Genomic DNA, 19011 nt, shown 5'->3' on the forward strand with positions numbered 1-19011 from the left:
GCTCTGACTGTGGGAAGAGATTCACCTCCTCATCAGGCATTAAAATTCATCAGAGAATCCACACAGGAGAGAAACCTTATAGCTGTAGTCAATGTGGGAAGAGGTTTACTCAGTCAACCAGCCTGATATCACACCAGAGAATACACACAGGAGAGAAATCTTATAGCTGTGATCAATGTGGGAAGAGTTTTAGTCAATCTCGCTATCTGACAGTGCACCAGAGAACACACACAGGAGAGAAACCGTATAGCTGCGGTCAATGTGGAAAAGGTTTTTGTCAATCTAGAGATCTGACAGTGCACCAGAGAACACACACAGGAGAGAAACCTTATAGCTGTGATCAATGTGGGAAGAGTTTTACAACATCTGGCTCTCTGACTTTACACCAGAGAATACACACAGGAGAGAAACCATATAGCTGTGATCAATGTGGGAAGAGTTTTACTACATCTGGCTCTCTGACTTTACACCAGAGAACACACACAGGAGAGAAACCTTATAACTGTGATCAATGTGGGAAGAGTTTTACTACATCTGGCTCTCTGACTTTACACCAGAGAATACACACAGGAGAGAAATCTTATAGCTGTGATCAATGTGGGAAAAGTTTTACTAAATCTGGCTCTCTGACTTTACACCAGAGAATTCACACAGGAGAGAAACCTTATAGCTGTGATCAATGTGGGAAGAGTTTTAGTCAATCTAGCGCTCTGACTTTACACCAGAGAACACACACAGGAGAGAAACCTTATAGCTGTGGTCAATGTGGGAAGAGTTTTTGTCAATCTAGAGATCTGACTGTGCACCAGAGAACACACACAGGAGAGAAACCTTATAGCTGTGGTCAATGTGGGAAGAGTTTTTGTCAATCTAGATATCTGACAGTGCACCAGAGAACACACACAGGAGAGAAACCTTATAGCTGTAATCAATGTGGAAAAAGTTTTACTCAGCAATGCAACCTGATATCACACCAGAGAACACACACAGGAGAGAAACCTTATTGCTGTAATCTATGTGGGAAAAGTTTTACTCAGTCAAGCAGCCTGATATACCACCAGGGAACACACACAGGAGAGAAATCTTATAGCTGTGATCAATGTGGGAAGAGTTTTGGTCGATCGGGGCAGCTGACTGTACACAAGAGAACACACACAGGAGAGAAATATTATAGCTGTGACCAGAGATAATCTGATAAAAGATCTCTGATCAAATATCAGAAAATACATACATGAAGGAGTTGTTTCATGATATCAATGAATTAATGTCACAATGTAGAATGTTTTAACATTGTAGTTGGAGTATTTTAATGATGTCACAATGTAGAACCCTAAACATTTGTCCCCTGTTCTATTGATTTCAACATGATATGGATATTAGCCTCAGGGGGAAAATCCAGGTTCTGAATTGAAAGAGTTACTATTTATGTGATTTAACAAAAAGTGACTAACACAAATAGAGTTGTGTTACACTTACCACGTTGGTGACCCACTTGAATCAAAATGCAACACTTCAAAATGTAGCCAGCTGTTTTCTACAAATTGTCCTCTAACCAGTGATGTACACATTATTCCCAGATTCTGTGTGGTTTTTGAGCTGTTAGTTTTAACATGACGTGCAACATCATCTCCCTTCTGTCACACAATTGATTTCAACATGATATCGATGAGTTATGACAAATAAGTGTTGTGTTCCTTTGTTTAGCGACCACTTCATTAAATGTATCACTCCAAAATGTAGCTGACTGTCTTCTGCAGGTTGTCCTCTAACCAGTGAGGTAAAAGATATCTCCCATTTCCATGTGTTTTTTTTAGTTGTGTTAGATTCAACAACACGTACAACCTGATTTCCCCCCCTAATCGATGTCAGTGATTTATTGCTACTTGTCAAAACAACAGCGTTTCTGGTGCTTGTGCAGTTTATAAAGGTGCTTGTTTTAAAAATTACAAGTAATATGATTATTGTGGCAGATGTTTGTGCATATAGCACATTTTATGTTTAGTTTTTCAATTTATCCCAAACTGTTTCTGCATATTGGTTATTGATGTAGACAAGTTAAAACTGTGTTTTGACATTGGGGATATCCCACCTAGCAACATGTAATTGAAGAGACGTTGAAAATAAGATGATGCAACCAAATATTTCATATTTACTGTTCATGTAAAATTTAGTAATGATAATTATTTATGCAACCAACTGACAATTTTTTTGTACAATTATATTGACATTCTTGCCCTGCTTTTAGAATATCAGGGTTAATTCTCACGTGGGTAGGCAGTCAAAAAGTGTTGTGTTTTGCGTTTAGCCAGTTCGTTGCCACGGATCACAATTTATTTTGACTGCACGCTTTTCCGTATTGGAGATTAGTTTTGTTTGGTCTCGTTCCAAGGGGACGAGAGATCTAGAAGCTAGTGGGGGGAAAAAAAAATGTTTTCTTGTTTTTAATTGTTGACAGCCAGTAGACACCATGTTTATATTAGTGAAGGTGAAGCATTGTTGTTGATTATAATGTGAAATGGAAGTTGTTTTCTGTTGATGGTAAACAAACTTCTAAAGTGTTATTCTTTGGTTTTTCCATTTTATGTTTTGAGGTTGGACTTTAGCACGTATAGCTCGTTAGCACGTATAGCTCGTTAGCACGTATAGCTCGTTAGCACGTATAGCTCGTTAGCACGTATAGCTCGTTAGCACGTGCCGTATAGCTCGTTAGCACGTAGGACGCACTGATTAGTGTCACCTCGTTAGTCAGTATGTGTTACACCTGTGCTGGCTTGTCCATCTCGTTAGTGGGAAGGTGTTTCACCTGAGCTGGTCCAGGTTCTATTTAAGAGTGTCTGGCCCAGTGCTCCAGTTGTCTTGATAGATGTGGAGAGTCAACACCTTTAGTTGCTCCACCTTTTTGGTTTGCTTCATGTCTTTGGTGTGGGTTTTTCTTTTGTTTGCCTCTTCTTGGGCAGATTTAGTGGGTCTCATGGTGGGTGTCTTTTAGGTCCCAGTTGTTGTTACTAGTCAACTTTCAGTGGACACTGAGAGCAAAATTGCAAGATTATGATATAATACTTTTATTGCATCAAATGGTGGTTTTATTCAACAGAATAGAGGCTTCTTATTGTGTCTGTGTGTTCTACTGAGGATGGGCCTCTGGGAGAATACACTGACAGGAGATTTACAATGTCTTTTGGGTGATAAAACCTAAAGAGACCGCATTCCAGAGCATGAGTTAATGTTTCTGTTCTATATGGTACCAGGGAGAGATGACCCCAGGGCCAGACCCTGGTCTCTACACAAAGAGTACTGTTTATACAGCAGATACTGTCTGCTGAGAATTATAAGTATCTTTCAAATCTTAACCTTGTGACCCATTCTATACATCTGTTGTTCGTCATGTAGGTTGAAAGGGGTGTATCTTGGCTGTAAAAGACCTTTGTACTTTTGTCTCGTGGCTCTCAACGAATCATCTGGGGGTCATTCGTCGACCAGCCATCATTATCGTAGAGCACTCAATTGATTCACCCTATATTTGTGTGTTGTATTGACCTGCTCCCTTATTAATAAGTGAATAAAGATTTAGTTTTAGAGTAACTCTGACTTGTGTGATAAGTTTGTCTCTCCTCATTTGATATTAAAGAAATTAACCACATTTGACGACGGGGATGTGAATCTTGACTTGGTGACCGCTCCTGATGACCTGGGTAAATGGTGCACCAGGGATCCCTCTAACTTGGGATCTCAGGGAAACCACACTTCGGGAACGGAGCAAATGGACCCACCTTTGTTCTGAGAGGCAGCGAGCCGCGTGGATACCACATCTCAAACGTAGTTTAAAAAAAAGAAAGGTGAGCGAAACATGCAAAGTGGAGTTTTTAGAAAAGCCTCGTAGGCTCTGAGTGTGTATTCCTGTGTGGAGGTGTAAACAGGGCCCAGTCAGGAGGCTCTGAGTGTGTGTTCCTGTGTGGAGGTGTAAACAGGGCCCAGTCAGGAGGCTCTGAGTGTGTATTCCTGTGTGGAGGTGTAAACAGGGCCCAGTCAGGAGGCTCTGAGTGTGTGTTCCTGTGTGGAGGTGTAAACAGGGCCCAGTCTGGAGGCTTTGAGGCTGAGTCAGCTATCTGTGTGAACTGGATGAAAACTAGAATCTGTGTTTACTAGTTAAGACCATTTATGATATAGTATAAGATAGTACGGTGCACCTGTAATTATTTTAAACCTGGACACCATTTTAGAAGTATTGAAAGATGTAAATGTATGAGTTACATTATCCTAGGAACTAACCATGAGATAGAAATGTGAAAATATTCCTGCAGGTTAAAATATTGTTGAAAAACAACTAATTGATTAGGTATGTTTGGGAATAGCACTGTGTGACTGTGATATGAGAGTTGTGTGACTGTGATATGAGAGTTGTGTGACTGTGATATGAGAGTTGTGTGACTGATATGAGAGTTGTGTGACTGATATGAGAGTTGTGTGACTGTGATATGAGAGTTGTGACTGCAATATGAGAGTTGTGACTGCGATATGAGAGTTGTGACTGTGATATGAGAGTTGTGTGACTGTGATATGAGAGTTGTGTGACTGTGATATGAGAGTTGTGTGACTGTGATATAAGAGTTGTGTAACTGTCATATGGGAGTTGTGTGACTGTGATATGGGAGTTGTGTAACTGTCATATGGGAGTTGTGTGACTGTGATATGGGAGTTGTGTGAATGTGATATGGGAGTTGTGTGAATGTGGAAATGAGTCTTAATCTGTCGTCTGGATAGTAACATATAGAAATATGCTTAATCAGATGATTGTAATGTGGATAATAAGCGGGATGATATTTTAGAAAGCAGCGGAAGGTCTATAGTTCCTGGGAGGCTTGATTTTGCTGTGGTCTCTGGGAGGTTAGAGAACCGTTGAGGATCCCATGGTCATTGTCCGGGAAACAAAAGTTTATTTTTTGTTCTGCTGGGAGTATGTTTGGAGAGCTGCTTCGTAGCTGTGGAGAGTCCTTGAAAAAGCAAATGGAATGGTTGTCGTGACTACCTGAGAATTACTTAGGTTTTATATGGATTCTGTGAATATATGAAAATATGACGAATTGTATGTGTGTATAATCGATTACTAGAGATTTGATAAAGTAATACTGGGAATATAATTAGATACGATTTAAACAACCCATATGTAGACGAACGTAGGTTTTGAGTTGGTATCTTTAATGGATCATTTGATAAAGATGAGGGTTAAGCATTATTAAACAGTCTACAAAGTCTGGCCAGTTGTCTCAGAAACTGATGGGAGTGTGTCCACTTTAGGTTAAGTTACCCTAACGATGTAACTATAAAACGCTTATTGGATTTTCTCCATCCGGGTACTACATTTGAAATAAAACTGCCCTGAAGGCCTGGGGGGGTTCTTCCCAGTATGAGAGGAGTTGCTGGATTTATTGAATAAACCTTTTTCCATAAAGTTAGAGTGAACCAAGGTGGCTGACTAGCTGTTGATGCTGAAGAAGCGTCCCGTCCACTAGATTATACGTCACAGTGGCAGAATCACCTGAAAGACGCACATCGCCACCTGCTGACTGGAGTTGGTATCGCAGTTGAGAAAATACTTTCAGACAAAAAGCTCAAAAGCGACTGCCCCTGAAAAACCAACGACTCCCTTCGAAAACGGGCGATGTGGCATCAGAAACATTTATTATAGTGTAAAAATGTACTACAGTGTAGCTAAACAGAATAACTTTGGTCACACCCACTCAGCACGTGACGTCCAAGGACGTTGAATTATGGTCGATATCAGGTCTGTCTGTTGTGGCCGCTATTTCGCCCCAAAATAGTAATCCCAAATTGGGCTTTGTGTAACCATCTCTCGGACAAGGTGACTTTTATCAATGTACACTCTAAAAAGTAAAGGTTCCTGGAGTATCCTTTAGGGGTTCTTCAAATTGAAACTTTGTGGGAACCCTTAAGTTTTCCGAAGAACCCCTTATCATGGTTCCTCAAACAACCTTTTGGGGTTCATTTTTTTTTAACTCCCTGTCCACCCTCCCTCCATTATAAAAAAATATTTTAATAATAATATTCACAATATGGATTTAAATAATTTATTGTTTATTTAGTGGCACCACAAATGTCAATTAATATTTACAAAACAATTTACCAAACAAAACACATTCCAAAATTGCAACATTTCTGCAGACATGTCAGACCATAATAAATAATACATTTACTTTGTATAGTGCTTTTCATAACATTTTTAAAATAATTATGTACAATAAAAACAACATTAAAAATGGTAAACTAACAATATTGTAGACTTGATGCTAAATACAGATTTTTCAGCTTTAGTGTGTATATCGTATCCACTTAGTTATGTTAGGAAGTTTTCCATCTTTATGACCGGCCCTGGTAACTTCACCCCAACTTCTCTGATCCCCAGAACACAGTAACTTAACAACATAAGTGTTTTTCTGACATTTTTGGGAAATTTAACGGAAAATAAAAAATCCAGCCATAGCAGAGCCCCAAGTCCCATGGGGACGTCCTCGAGGGCATGGATGTTCTCCCCATCAAAGGCCAGCAGGATTTCACTCTCATGGTGAAATGGATTTATGCTGATGTGCAGTAAAGGAGTGAAGAGCGGTGAAATCTGTGTCAACAAAAGTAAGAAAAGATTAATACACATACAATTAACAAAGAACATAACAAATGTTCAGCTGTAGTTTTATATAAGCATGCACACCTATGTTTATGAAGAAACAGATGATTGGTGCATAGGCATACCTTGTCACGGACATAAAGGCCACTCGGGTCCTCATTGAAGAGGTAGGGCAAGAGCAGAATCGCTGCTGTGGTCTCCAGTCCTAGTAAAGTAAAGCAATGTTCTTACTACACTTGCTAATTTTAATACAAAATACATTAGAGAAAGGGAAGGAATAAGAGCAAATCCCTCTTCTGTATTGTCCTTCAGGGACTGTCAAAATAGCAGGATGATGTCCTCAACCCTGCCTCGCCTCTCTACCTCTGATAGTCCTTGAATTCTCTTTTTGTCTATATCCATTCCATGGACCTGATTCATTTCTGAGAAGATCTGAAAATATCATTTGCACACATTTGTATGCTAATAGATGTCAGTTTGTATTGACTGCTATGTAGGTTAAATGTACACTTCAAATGCAGCTGTCCTACAACATATCTGTACCTTCTTCTTGATCCCAATTGCATTGTGTCCATGTTCTGTCCTATAAGAATTTTAAATGAAGAGAAAATGTGTCAAAGTCTTGCAAGCGTTAAAATATATATATATATATATATATATATATATTAAATAAATATTGAAAGATAAATGGCATCGACATACAATTGAATGTGAAATTGGAGAAAGCACTAGCCAATACAGTACTGCCATACAGTAACAGTACTGCCATACAGGCCTAATATCACATTTCAAGATATCTTTGTACACAAATTGTTCAATATTTTATCAGGCTGACTTGAAAGATTATACTCCACATTTTGCTGCGTGGCAATACTGTGTTTGGATTCTGAAGGGCATTTACACAAAAGAGGTAGTCTAGACACTGTATTAATACCATTATGCATTTGAATCCCATCTACAGCTACCATCTAAGATATGAATTTCCCTCCACAAGGGGGCGGACATGTAACGTTTCCACAATGGGATAGTATTGTACATGTAACGTTTCCAAAATGGGATAGTATTGTACATGTAACGTTATGTCCCCTTGTGAGTTAATAGTATTGCATGCTGTAGCAGGCTATATAAAGAGGAAGACCTCCATTGACGATTCAGTTCGTTGTAACATCTTGTCTGGACAGGTCACCGTCCGTAGTTAGTTAGTTAGTTAGTTAGTTAGTTAGTTAGTTAACCTGTTATGGCTAGGGGGCAGTATTTTCACGGCTGGATAAAAAACGTACCCGATTTAATCTGGTTACTACTCCTGCCCAGTAACTAGAATATGCATATAATTATTGGCTTTGGATAGAAAACACCCTAAAGTTTCTAAAACTGTTTGAATGGTGTCTGTGAGTATAACAGAACTCATATGGCAGGCAAAAACCTGAGAAGATTTCATGCAGGAAGTAGCCTGTCTGACAAGGTGTCGTTCTTCTTGTCTCTGTTTATTGAAGAGTGAGGATCTTAGCTGTCCCGTGACACTTCCTACGGCTGCCATAGGCTCTCAGAAGGCGGCAAAATGCTGAATCGTGGCTTTGCAGGCTCTGGCTGAAAAAAAGTAGCGCGTTTGGGTAGTGGCTGGTTACAGTACTGTGAGACTCAGGCTCGTGCCCACGTCAACCGAAAGCTTTGTTTTCTTTCCTCTGTTTAGCTAAATGGACATTCCCGGTCGGAATATTATCGCTTTTTTACGAGAAAAATGGTATAAAAATTGATTTTAAACAGCGGTTGACATGCTTCGAAGTACGGTAATGGAATATTTAGATTTTTTTTGTCACGAATTGCGCCATGCGCACGACCCTGATTTACCATTTCGGATAGTGTCTGGGACGCACGAACAAAACGACGCTATTCGGATATAACGATGGATTATTTTGGACCAAACCAACATTTGTTATTGAAGTAGCAGTCCTGGGAGTGCATTCTGACGAAGACAACAAAGGGTAATCAAACTTTTATAATAGTAAATCTGATATTGGTGAGTGCTAAACTTGCCGGGTGTCTAAATAGCTAGCCCGTGATGGCTGGGCTATGTACTTAGAATATTGCAAAATGTGCTTTCACCAAAAAGCTATTTTAAAATCGGACATATCGATTGCATAGAGGAGTTCTGTATCTATAATTCTTAAAATAATTGTTATGCTTTTTGTGAACGTTTATCGTGAGTAATTTAGTAAATTCCCCGGAAGTTTGCGGGGGGTATGCTAGTTCTGAACGTCACATGCTAATGTAAAAAGCTGTTTTTTGATATAAATATGAACTTGATTGAACAAAACATGCATGTATTGTATAACATAATGTCCTAGGTGTGTCATCTGATGAAGATCATCAAAGGTTAGTGCTGCATTTAGCTGTCTTCTGGGTTTTTGTGACATTATATGCTAGCTTGAAAAATGGGTGTCTGATTATTTCTGGCTTGGTACTCTGCTGACATAATCTAATGTTTTGCTTTCGCTGTAAAGCCTTTTTGAAATCGGACAGTGTGGTTAGATAAAGGAGAGTCTTGTCTTTAAATTGCTGTGAAATAGTCATATGTTTGAAAAATTGAAGTTTTTGTATTTTTGAGGAATTTGTTATTCTCGCCACGCCTATCATTGGATATTGGAGCAGGTGTTCCGCTAGCGGAACGTCTAGATGTAAGAGGTTAACGAAGCTAACGTTAATTTGTTCATTACCACAAAAGTGAGAACTGCTCTAGATTGGAAACTTACATTAATGAGTGTAAAGCCATGTTGGCTTTATGGAAACGATATACAATATTTATTTATTTATTTAATTTTTTATTTCACCTTTATTTAACCAGGTAGGCAAGTTGAGAACAAGTTCTCATTTACAATTGCGACCTGGCCAAGATAAAGCAAAGCAGTTCGACAGCATACAACAACACAGAGTTACACATGGAGTAAAACAAACATACAGTCAATAATACAGTAGAAAAGTAAGTCTATATACAATGTGAGCAAATGAGGTGAGATAAGGGAGGTAAAGGCAAAAAAGGCCATGGTGGCAAAGTAAATACAATATAGCAAGTAAAAACACTGGAATGGTAGATTTGTAGTAGAAGAAAGTGCAAGTAGAAATATAAATAATGGGGCGCAAAGGAGCAAAATAAATAAAATAAATAAATACAGTAGAGGAAGAGGTAGTTGTTTGGGCTAAAGTATAGATGGGCTATGTACAGGTGCAGTGATCTGTAAGCTGCTCTGACAGCTGGTGCTTAAAGCTAGTGAGGGAGATAAGTGTTTCTAGTTTCAGAGATTTTTGTAGTTCGTTCCAGTCATTGGCAGCAGAGAACTGGAAGGAGCGACGGCCAAAGGAGGAATTGGCTTTGGGGGTGACCAGAGAGATATACCTGTTGGAGCGCGTGCTACAGGTGGGTGCTGCTATGGTGACCAGTGAGCGGAGATAAGGGGGGACTTTACCTAGCAGGGTCTTGTAGATGACCTGGAGCCAGTGGGTTTGGCAACGATTATGAAGTGAAGGCCAGCCAGCGAGAGCGTACAGGTCGCAGTGGTGGGTAGTATATGGGGCTTTGGTGACAAAACGGATGGCACTGTGATAGGCTGCATCCAGTTTGTTGAGTAGGGTATTGGAGGCTATTTTGTAAATGACATCGCCGAAGTCGAGGATCGGTAGGATGGTCAGTTTTACGAGGGTATGTTTGGCAGCATGAGTGAAGGATGCTTTGTTGCGAAATAGGAAGCCAATTCTAGATTTAACTTTGGATTGGAGATGTTTGATGTGAGTCTGGAAGGAGAGTTTACAGTCTAACCAGACACCTAGGTATTTGTAGTTGTTCACATATTCTAAGTCAGAACCGTCCAGAGTAGTGATGCTGGACAGGCGGGCAGGTGCAGGCAGCGATCGGTTGAAGAGCATGCATTTAGTTTTACTTGTATTTAGGAGCAGTTGGAGGCCACGGAAGGAGAGTTGTATGGCATTGAAGCTCGTCTGGAGGGTTGTTAACACAGTGTCCAAAGAAGGGCTAGAAGTATACAGAATGGTGTCGTCTGCGTAGAGGTGGATCAGAGACTAACCAGCAGCAAGATCGACATCATTGATATATACAGAGAAAAGAGTCGGCCCCCCCATAGAGACTGCCAGAGGATGTATACAGAGAAATGTATACAGAGAAAAGAGTTGGCCCAAGAATTGAACCCTGTGGCACACCCATAGAGACTGCCAGAGGTCCGGACAACAGGCCCTCCGATTTGACACACTGAACTCTATCAGAGAAGTACTTGGTGAACCAGGCGATGCAATCATTTGAGAAACCAAGGCTATTGAGTCTGCCGATGAGGATGTGGTGATTGACAGAGTCGAAAGCTTTGGCCAGGTCAATGAATACGGCAGCACAGTATTGTTTCTTATCGATGGCAGTTACGATATCGTTTAGGACCTTGAGCGTGGCTGAGGTGCACCCAGGGTCGAAAATCTGATATCAACTTTGGAGGGGACAATTACATGAATATTTCTCAAGAGCAATTCCTGAGGGGAACACCAAAAGTAGTGCTGTAACACATAGCCTACATTGTAATATGGTAAATCTATATTGAGGAACCAAAGAAATAAGGTGTTTGCCGTACTCCTATCTACCGGTACCCAAAACTACACAACTAATCACAACAGCAATACCATTGCCTTTAACAAATCTTAGTTCAGTCACCAGTTTAAGTTGAGAGTGGGGGTATCCATGGCATTTTCCAATTATGTTCCTATTTTACAAGTCCAAAAAATTGAGAAGCTTTCATAATGTTGCCAAACAAAGACTCAACAAACTTACCTGAGACTCCCTGTCTCTGCCAGTCTGTCCCTGCATATCTGTCCCCAGCTCTGCTGTCTGTGTACCATCTGTTGCCTGCTCTGCCTAATGACATCATCGTGAAACATTTCCATTAGCATTTCACTTCATTCTTATGAACATTTTATCAACTAGTCTTTGAGATATTAGGCTACTAGGGTTCTTACTTTGCGTTTTGGTGTACTGAAAAATACTCCGATGTCCGTCTTTTAAATTTTTTCTGTCATTTTTCTACCTGGCTGGCTACACACACGCAGTGTGTAGGTTATTTACAGTCGGAGATGGGCTTCTATCATCTTATCTTCTATCATTCTATTAGGGCTTCGATCTAAAAGGTAGCTAGCAAATGTGAAACGGATTGCAGTGACAAGAGTTGACAGCTGTATGAGTTCACCATTTACACAACATATGCTGCAACCTTTTGTGATTTTAATACTTTGTTTCATATTGGCTGGCTTCCAACAATAGCTGAATTCGCAAAGCTAGCGAGCACCAATTCCGTTTCAGTGGTGTTTGCTATAATCTTTGCTACACGGGTTAAATAAAGGTGAAATAAAATAAATAAATAAAAGTTCCCTTGCGACAATTTAGCTTTTGCAACGAGACCATTAAATATATTTAAGACAATGGTAGAAGAGAGTGTAGTTCTGCTCAGTTTGGACTTCAGTTTATCGCTAACCTTATCACAGGGACTTTGAAGCACTAACTTACATCATCTGCATGCTGATCTTGGAATAAATTGACGATAGCAAAGATTCTATCTTTGACGACACCACATAAATGGAATAGGTACTAGCTAGCTTAATAGTTAATATTTGCACGCTAGCTCTGCAAATTCAGCTAGTGTGTGTGTGAACCCTGCCAACATAAAACAAAACATTGCTATGGCGCGATTGACTGGATGAACCTCCGGTCAGTTACGTGCATCGAGTGCCTTTCAGACAGTAGATACGAACCCTCTGTTACCTTGACAACTAAGGAACTGGCAGTGGATCAAACCATTGTGAGGCAAAGAGTGGGGGGGTCGCAATCTTTTGAAACTTAAAAATGCCTATTAAGTGTCTATAATCAGCACAATTGCTTTCATTGCGTATTATTAATATTATTTATATTACATAGTTATGTTTACAGTGATATATTGGGGGGGACAAATCATATTTTTCCCAGGATGGGGGGGTCGTTTCCCCCCCGTCCCCCCCCCCCCCCCGGGATTTCCGCCCCTGGGTGCACCCATGACCAGCTCTGAAACCAGATTGCATAGCGGAGAAGGTGCGGTGGGATTCGAAATGGTCGGTAATCTGTTTGTTGACTTGGCTTTCGAAGACCTTAGAAAGGCAGGGTAGGATAGATATAGGTCTGTAGCAATTTGGGTCAAGAGTGTCCCCTCCTTTGAAGAGGGGGATGACAGCAGCTGCTTTCCAATCTATGGGAATCTCAGACGACACAAAAGAGAGGTTGAACAGGCTAGTAATAGGGGTTGCAATAACCTCGGCAGATAATTTTAGAAAGAAAGGGTCCAGATTGTCTAGACCGGCTGATTTGTAGGGGTCCAGATTTTACAGCTCTTTCAGAACATCAGCTAAATGGATTTGGGAGAAGGAGAAATGGGGAAGGCTTGGGAGAGTAGCTGTGGGGGGTGCAGAGCTGTTGACTGCAGTAGGGGTAGCCAGGTGGAAAGCATGGCCAGCCGTAGAAAAATGCTTATTGAAATTCTCAATTATAGTGGGTTTATCGGTGGTGACAGAGTTTCCTATCCTCAGTGCAGTGGGCAGTTGGGAGAAGGTGTTCTTATTCTCCATGGACTTTACAATGTCCCAGAAGTTTTTTGAGTTTGTGTTGCAGGAAGCAAATTTCTGCTTGAAAAAGCTAGCCTTGGCTTTTCTAACTGGCTGTGTATATTGGTTTCTAACTTTGCTGAAAATTGCATATCACGGGGGCTGTTCGATGCTAATGCAGAACGCCACAAGATGTTTTTGTGTTGGTTGAGGGCAGTCAGGTCTGGGGAGAACCAAGGGCTATATCTGTTCCTGGTTCTAAATTTCTTGAATGGGGCATGCTTATTTAAGATGGTGAGGAAGGCATTTTTTTTTAAATAACCAGGCATCCTCTACTGACGGGATGAGGTCAATATCCTTCCAGGATACCAGGGCCAGGTCGATTAGAAAGGCTTGCTCGTTGAAATGTTTCAGGGAGCGTTTGACAGTGATGAGTGGAGGTCGTTTGACCGCTGACCCATAATGGATGCATATATGGGAAAGAATATAGTTGAGGAAATAATCCAAACCTAGTTGTGCCTAGTTAGGACATAATGTTAGCTAGCTAGCTAACGGTACTGTACTGTAGCTCATACAACGCCGACGGTCAAACCCGGCTTTCTAATATTTACGTTAAATAGTAATGTTATGGAAGATATTCACAGAAAACCATCATTGTCTTCGTTATTCGTTATTAGTATGTTATATTATTATAATAAATGATTTCGAGACATATTCAGAGCCAAACATCAACCCAACTTAACCTTTTTAACTGTTGTCGCATCCAAACTGTCACCATCGTTTTCAGTTGTAATTGCGGAGTTCCCGCAAGAAGTCCAGCAACAACGGAGGTTCCTCGATGAACCCACCTTCTAACAAGTTCTTTGAAGAACCTTTTTGGGCTGTTTTTCATTGACCAAGAACCCTACGGTTCTTAGGGGATCTGAGAACAACTCCAGTTTAACCCTTCATTTTTAGAGTGTAGTCGGCTCTATTTACTCTCAGATTCAAACATGATGATTAGTATCAACGATCAAGTCAGCTGCTGCTGCTCCAATACAGTATGAGGTGAGATGGTGAACTGACGTTGAACTGGGCAGTCAGCTGCTGCTGCTCCAATACAGTATGAGGTGAGACGGTGAACTGATGTTTAACTGGGCAGTCAGCCGCTGCTGCTCCAATACAGTATGAGGTGAGACGGTGAACTGACGTTGAACTGGGCAGTCAGCTGCTGCTGCTCCAATACAGTATGAGGTGAGACGGTGAACTGATGTTTAACTGGGCAGTCAGCTGCTGCTGCTCCAATACAGTATAAGGTGAGACGGTGAACTGATGTTGAACTGGGCAGTCAGCTGCTGCAATACAGTATGAGGTGAGACGGTGAACGGACGTTGAATCATAATGATTAAGTTAAATTAAATTAATTTGTGAAACTGTTAAAACAATTGTATATGGCATATTAAATATTTTACGCAATTGTTATCATGGAATATTGTACATTATATTAAATATATTACTCTATTGTTATCATATAGAAACATCATGGAATATTGTACATCATATTAGCATCAACAGACATTATTGTTTCAATTCAATTTCACATAATAAGGATATTTCATATTTTCAAGTTCAGAAGTCAGAACCCATCACCTGCTATGTAAAAGAGACAGAAGAATACACAATGGTCAATGCTATCTGGGATCCTTGGGACATCCCTACCCTAAACCCTAACCTTAACCCCTACCTTAACCATTTTAAATGTAAACTTCAACAGGATAGGGATGTCCCAAGGATGTATCTCTACCTGAAAATACATGATCTAAGTGATTGATAGTTGGTATTCAGCAGTCATTAAACCTAATTTACTTTAATGAACTACTAAAATAGTGATTTTGAAGACAGCATAGACAGCAGCTCTACACTTTATTGACTGACTGATCCATTCATCCTTCCATCCCTCCTCAGCCCTCCTCTCTTCTGAAGACCCAGTGAGGGTGGAGCTCAGTCAGAGAGCTGTTGAGGGACTGGTTAGGAAGAACACTTCTACAGCCAGAGGTGAGAGGTCACACATGGTTTAGATTGTAAATATTTATGTTCCATCATCTGTTTATTTACATTAGTGCAAATTGTCCACTGATATTGGTGTAATTTCTCAACACTTTTGGCTGTATGAAAGTTAATTTCCCCTCAGACACACACATTTGTTCTTTGATATTATGAAGGTAATTTGTGTCAAATGTACTTGTCCCCACTCATTCACCCCATCTCTTTACATTGCTGATGCATATTCAGTGGCCTGACTGCATCCAGACTCTGTCAAAGGATCATCCTGGTAGATCTGAACCTAATGCAGCTTGGAGTGATCAGATAACAGAAGTCACATTTAGATGCCAGGTGTAACTGAGGCCATAGATGCTCCATATCCATTACTTTGAGAGTTTTATATAATATAACTAAATGTGTTTCTGTGTTGCAGGGGCAGTCAAGAAATGGAACAGCAAGGCCACAGAACATGACATAATCAGAGCTGTGGGAGACCACCTCAAGCCCCTGGTAGAGCCGGGGGTGGTGTTTACCACTCCACCACGCCTTCAGCAGGCTGGAAAAGTGGGATTGATCTAGTTGATCCATTTGTTTGTTTCAGTTTCCAGTAGGTGAATCCTTAGATGTATAGTTGACTTCAACATTTTTCATTTTCAACAAATGAACTGGGTTTGTTGAAAAGTGATACTAAACATACATACAGCACTATTTTGACGTAGAGGAAGATACACTGAATTTATTCTTTATCATGTATTTGTTCATTGATTTTGAGTCTGTTGATTGGTCAGTCATTGGATTAATTTGTTCAAATCAAAACAAGCTTTATTTATACAGCACATTTCAGACATGGATGCAATGCAATGACTTCACAGGAAAAAAACGAAAATAAACTATTATTTACCACAACAAACATAAGTGGATAAAAAACAGAAGGTTAACAACTGAAAGACTAATGATCATCCTATGGAAATGCCATTGATTAAAATACTAAGAATTGGATGCAATATCCAACCCAAAATATAAGCTTGTTTTACTACATTGTTTGTTGTTACATTCCCCCGCAGGAAAACCAGAAATGTCCCTTAAATTGAAGAGGGACTAACAAAGAGTCACTGACAACAACCACAACTAAACAGGTGGGGTTTTAGGAGGGTCTCTGAAAGACACTATGGGGGTGTCCACTGAAAGTTGACTAGTAACAACAACTTGGACCTAAAAGACACCCACCATGAGACCCACTAAATCTGCCCAAGAAGAGGAAAACAAAAGAAAAACCCACACCAAACTTAAAGACAGGACGCAAACCAAAAATGTGGAGCAACTAAAGGTGTTGACTCTCCACATGTATCAAGACAACTGGAGCACTGGGCCAGACACTCTTAAATAGAACCAAGACCAGCTCAGGTGAAACACCTTCCCACTAACGAGATGGACAAGCCAGCACAGGTGTAACACATACTGACTAACGAGGTGACACCAATCAGTGCGTCCTACGTGCTAACGAGCTATACCTGCTAACGAGCTAGACGTGCTAACGAGGTGACACCAATCAGTGCACCGAAGACACATTTCAGTTGAATGCATTCAGTTGTACAACTGACTTGGTATCCCCCTTTCCTACTTCCAACCTCAAAACATAAAATGGAAAAACCAAAAGCCTGTAACACCTTCCCCCTTAAGACAACAAATATATCCTATATTTTTGTTGGACAAGTTTGCTCACCACCAACAGAAAACAACTTCCATTTCACATTATAATCAACTACAATGCTTCACCTTCTACAATATAAACATGGTGTCTACTGGCTGTCAACAATTAAAAACAAGAAAAAACAAATTTCTAAATAAATATATACTCTCGTCTTCCTAAAACTCACTAGCTTCTAGAACTCTCGTCTTCCTAAAACTCACTCGCTTCTAGAACTCTCGTCTTCCTAAAACTCACTTGCTTCTAGAACTCTCGTCGCCTTGGAACGAGCCCAAACAAAATTCATCTCCAATATGGAAAAACGTGCAGTCAATATAAATTGTGATCCATGGCAACGCACTGGCTAAACGCAAAACACAAAACTTTTTGACTGCCCACCCTTGAGACAATCAGCAACCAAGTTGTCCTTACCACTGACATGTCTGATTTCAAGAGGAAACTCCTGCAATATCCGTAGTAACTCTCCACCTCACTGCGGAGCTTCTCTCTCTTCTCTCTCAACTATCAGGTTGCTTAGCTGAGTAAAACTCTTCCCACATTGATCACAGCCATAAGGTTTCTCTCCAGTGTGTGTTCTCTGGTGTATAGTTAGACAACTAGATGTAGTAAAACCCGTCCCACATTGATCACAGCTAAAAGGTTTCTCTCCTATGTGTACCCGCCGGTGTGCTATCAGGTTGCTTAGCTGAGAAAAACTCATCCCACATTGACAACAGCCAAAAGGTTTAGAGTGTATTCTCTGGTGTGATTTCAGGGTTTGTAGCAGAATAAATCTCTTCCCACATTGATCACAGCCGTAAGATTTCTCTCCTGTGTGTGTTCTCTGGTGTATAGTTGGATTGCTAGATGTAGTAAAACTCTTCCCACATTGATCACAGCTATAAGATTTCTCTCCTGTGTGTGTTCTCTGGTGTGATTTCAGGGTTTGTAGCAGAGTAAAACTCTTCCCACATTGATCACAGCCGTAAGATTTCTCTCCTGTGTGAATTCTTTGATGTATTTTAAGGTTTGATGAAGAGTTGAATCTTTTCCCACAGTCAGAGCAGCAGTGAGATTTCTTCCCTGTGGATCTCTGCAGGTGTTTCTTGGGGAGTTCTGATCTGGAGAGACTCTTCTCTGCCTCTTCAGCATCATGAGGTTTTTGAAGCTCCCCAGAGGATCCACGATAGTCACGTCTCTCTCCTGTGTGAATAACAACGTCAGATGGTTAATTATAACCTGTTGGGGCTAGGGGGCAGTATTTTCACGGACGGATGAAAAACGTACCCAATTTGAACAGGTTACTACTCTGGCCTAGAAACTAGAATATGCATATTATTAGTAGATTTGGATAGAAAACACTCTGAAGTTTCTAAAACTGTTTGAATGGTGTCTGTAAGTATAACAGAACTCATATGGCAGGCAGAAACCTGAGAAAAATACCAGCAGGAAATGAAAATCTGGTGCCTGTATTTTTTTCAAGTCATTGCCAATCGAACAGACAGTGAGTTTGGGTTCATTTTGCACTTCCTAAGGCTTCCACTAGATGTCAACAGTCTTTAGAAAGTTGTTTGAGGCGTCTATGATGAACAGAGACCGAATGAGAAGGCTGGGAAGTTGGTCACCCAGGGAAGGACATCACTTCAGTGGCGCGCATTCACGAGACAGGAAGCTCTGTTCCAAAACATTTTTCAAGACACAGGAATGGTCCGGTTGGAATATTACTGGAGTTTCACGTTAAAATGGCCCTAAAGATTGATGCTATACAACGTTTGACATGTTTGAACGAACGTAAATAGATTTTTTTTTTTACTTTTCGTCGTGACATTTTCCTCGCGCGTCCTACATTTTGAGTAGCTTACTGAACGCGCTAACAACATGGAGTTATTTGGACATTAATTATGAACTTTATCGAACAAAACAACATTTATTGTGGACCTGGGATTCCTGGAAGTGCCTTCTGATGAAGATTATTAAAGGTAAGTGAATATTTCTAATGTTATTTATGCATTTAGATGACTCCAAAATGGCGGCTATCTGTATTGCC

At 40.4% G+C, this 19011-nt stretch overlaps 1 pseudogene; it reads right to left on the reverse strand.

The window, feature by feature from the left end:
• Positions 1-17862, reverse strand: part of LOC123732690 (zinc finger protein 180-like) — a 73772-nt pseudogene extending 55910 nt beyond the window's left edge.
• Positions 17863-19011: the final 1149 nt, after the last annotated feature.

Source organism: Salmo salar, chromosome ssa02 (assembly GCF_905237065.1).
Source record: "Salmo salar chromosome ssa02, Ssal_v3.1, whole genome shotgun sequence".
Taxonomy (NCBI): Eukaryota; Metazoa; Chordata; class Actinopteri; order Salmoniformes; family Salmonidae; genus Salmo; species Salmo salar.